Source organism: Triticum dicoccoides, chromosome 7A (assembly GCF_002162155.2).
Source record: "Triticum dicoccoides isolate Atlit2015 ecotype Zavitan chromosome 7A, WEW_v2.0, whole genome shotgun sequence".
NCBI lineage: Eukaryota > Viridiplantae > Streptophyta > Magnoliopsida > Poales > Poaceae > Triticum > Triticum dicoccoides.
In genome coordinates, this window is record NC_041392.1 from 120774067 (window position 1) to 120778208 (window position 4142).

Consider the following 4142-nt stretch of genomic DNA (forward strand, 5'->3'; position numbering starts at 1 on the left):
CCGGCGCCGGCGCCCCCGGCCCCCTCGGCACCCCCGACGCCTTTGGCTGGTCCGGTCACCCGTGCCCGTACGGGCGTTTTTCACCCGAGCTCGCGCTACGTCTCGGATGACTACGTCCATGTGGCATCCACCTCTGAGCCGTCACCGTCGCCGTCCTCCGTTCGAGCCGCTCTTCGTGACCCGCTCTGGATGGCTGCAATGCAGGAGGAGTTTGACACCCTGTTGTGCAACCGAACGTGGCAGCTTATTCCCCGTCCCCGGCACGGCAATGTGATTACCGGGAAGTGGGTCTTTAAACACAAACTCCGTCCTGATGGTACCCTTGATCGCTACAAAGCGTGCTTGGTCGTTCGTGGCTTCCGACAACGTGCTGGCATCGACTTCACCGACACCTTCGCTCCGGTCGTCAAGCCCGACACGATACGCATGGTTCTCCACCTTGCGCTCTCCCGTGCTTGGCCAGTGCACCAGATGGACGTCTTCAACGCCTTCCTCCATGGTCACCTTGAGGAGCAGGTCTTGTGCCAGCAGCCCACCGGGTTTGTTGACCCGGCGCTTCCCGACCAAGTGTGCCTGCTTTCGCGCTCCTTGTATGGACTCAAGCAGGCTCCGCGCGCTTGGTACCAACGCATCACGGCATTCCTACACCAGCTTGGGTTCCGTTCCACCCGCTCGGACGCATCACTCTTCGTCTATCATCAGGGCTCTAACACGGCCTACTTGCTTCTCTATGTTGATGACATCATCCTAACGGCATGTACAGCTGGCCTCCTCAGCCAGCTCACTGATCGTCTTCGCGCTGAGTTCGCCATCAAAGACTTGGGTCCGTTGCACTACTTCCTCGGTGTTGAGGTGGTGCGACGTCCGGATGGCTTCTTTCTCCATCAGCGGAAGTACGCTCATGAGCTCCTGGATCGTGCTGGCATGCTTAACTGCAAGCCCGCCGCTACGCCTGTTGATACGAAGGCCAAGCTCTCTGCCTCGGACGGTTCTCCCGCTTCGGATGCTGCATTCTACCGGTCCATCGTTGGTGCTCTCCAGTATCTCACTCTCACTCGACTGGAGATTCAGTACACCGTACAGCAGGTGTGTCTTCATATGCATGCTCCTCGGGATGTTCACTGGGCCGCTATCAAGCGGATTCTTTGCTACGTCTACGGCACTATGGAGCTCGGCATCACGCTCTTCGCCTCCGCCGACACCGCCCTCACCGCCTATACCGATGCAGACTGGACGGGCTGCCCTGACACTCGTCGCTCCACCTCGGGCTATTGTGTCTTCCTTGGACCATCACTCATATCATGGTCGTCCAAGCGGCAGCCTACGGTGTCTCGCTCCAGTGCTGAGGTTGAGTATCGTGCTGTGGCCAACGTCGTCGCAGAGTGTTCGTGGCTTCGCCAGTTGCTCCAGGAGCTCTCTTGTCCTGTGGATCGTGCTACGGTGGTCTACTGTGACAACGTCTCGGCTGTCTACCTCTCCGCCAACCCGGTACATCAAAGTCGGACCAAGCATATTGAGTTAGATATCCACTTTGTTCGGGAACAGGTGGCCCTTGGCCATATTCGTGTTCTACACGTCCCTAATTCCCAACAATTTGCAGATATCATGACCAAGGTCTTGCCTACGGCGTCATTTGAGGAGTTTTCGGTCCAGTCTTTGCGTCAGCAGCGGTGCCGCTTCGACTGCCGGGGGGGGGGGGTGTTGAGTATATGTGTTGTGCATATCTGTGTATTGGGCCCACCTCCTAGTTCCTTGTATAGCTGAGGTCGTGGCCCACCTCTTGTACATCATATATATGTGCCTTTGCACATGAGCAATACATTATGCAATTCCAACAACATACATAGAGGAGGTTCCCTTGCAGCTTGCTACAACAAGGACAACAATGATTGGATATCGATCCATGCGGTTGGCAATTCAATTAGGTCTCCTTCTGCACTGTACTTCCCACACAATCTTTGTTGTGTTACCCATGGTTTATACATTGTCCAAGTACCAACGCACCTAGCTGCACGATCAATCGTGGTAATGCTGTAGCCCAATTCCCATATGCCTTTCGTTCCTAGTTATCCAAGCACTACCATGCAATCTTGACGAGTTGAGTTCTACACGGCATTGCCCATGGGAGATGCCCAACAATGACCTGACTCGAAGTTGCAGCACCTCTTATTATAAGGATGGTAAGCCTTCTATATTGACGCTACATTCGTATTGTGCTACTTTGCTGACTATGAATGGCTGCTATATATGGAACTCTGGTAGATCAACATGTCTTCTTCACGCGACGGTGAAATATTTCTCCAGGCCCTATTGGCTAGCTAGCTACCGAATTGATTCTGTTCGCCTAGACGATCGACCTTAACTCATTGCCGCTTGATGTCAAGGCCGTGATTTAGCCTGGAGTTCAATGCTCCTTTGTAGATCGATCCTCTCTGGTTATTTGGAGACTCAATTTACGCCGGCTCGATTAGAAACTCTCGCAAACTGGATTCCCTTGCATGGTTGCACCAAACACAAATGCCTCTTTTTCTCTATTTACGTTACATTTTTCTCTTGAAAAGGAAGCTCAAAACCCAGCCTCGGCATCATTATGATGCACACAACCAATCTTATTAATTATTATAAGCAAGTACATAACAAAGTTCACCAGGGTCGAAACTTTACAAGATATTAAAGAACACCAATGACGAAGTTGACTTCTTCCATAGCAACATCAGTTTCCTCACGCCGCCGTCGTCATGTCTGGTGGGGACAGTCGGGACAAGGATTTTCATCCGTTACCGAGGCCAACCAATGAAGACCGGCACCACAACAAGAAGGCACTGCCTTCAACAAGGTAATAACGCAAGTCTGTCATTGCTGACCTAGACCAATAAAGGACCAGGACAAGAGTTTTCACCCTGGATGGAGCGGTATTCAACCGGTATCTCAATCACAGATCGATCGATAGTCCACATCTGCCAGTACTCTCGCTAGGGCAAAAAGACAATAGCAGACTGGTGGTACGGCTTCCCACCTTAGACCAGTGACATGGTTGTCGGGTGGCCACCCATGTCTCGGCATGGAAGTGGCTGCTACCACTCCACGCTGTTACGAGTCAGGCTGCAACATCCAACATACATTCGGAGCCACTACTCTCGTGTTAGATGTTGGCATAGAACTGCGAGTGCGCCTCTTACTCATCTGCGACCAGCGCTGCTCCTAGCACTATCGAAGTTGATTTCGGGAGATTTCGGTAGGGGGTCCTGAGCCGGTAACCTTGATATGATGCTAATAGGGGACACAAGGTTTTTCCCAGATTCATGGGTTTGGTGGGCAACTAATTCCGTCTCCTCACTTAAATTACCTGGTTCCCGAGGAAAAAATCTTTGAGAATTCGGCATGCCTACTCCCTTTCTCCTTCCCATATGAAATCCCATGCCCATCAACCAATCAACATAGAGTATGTTAAGTCTCCCTTCACTGAAACCCATGGCTGTGGGAGGTGTGGAATTGACATTGGTAGTGAGCCAGCAAATATATTGCATCCAATAATCAAAGGGAATTGATCGAATTATTGGGAACCGAATAAAAATTTCAGAGCATCACACCCGTCGTTGCACAATTGGACCAGATATTCGGCCTAAAGACAAATATAAAATGAACTCACTGATAAATAGAGGCTCCCTAACAATTTAAGTGAGTTGGCCATCCGCAATGTTTTCTAAAACAAGTTGACCACCATGAAGTTTACCATCCCACCTAATTCGTACATGGCAACATTAAGGCATGTGACAAGCGGAACAGTATAGAGAAAGACGTTGTATGTCGGTAGAACAAATCCAATTTTAAGGAGGTTTGTCGTGGTGCGTGTCCGTCCCGTGCATCAAAATTTTAAAGCAACGATCCAGCACACTAGACACCTCTTGCACTGTGGACACAACAGCTACATGTGCTACAACTTTTTATCTCGTTGCTTCATTCGTTGCATTCCTAACACCTTCCATTCCTAATTAGCCTCTCAATGTCACACCAAGCTGCATTTTGTAACTGTACCAAGGTTCACATTGGTGAAGAAGCAGCCACACAAGACTTGTGTTGATGCTACGTCAGGACAAATATATAGGGGAACCTGACTATCTCTCTTCACCACTCACTTAAGT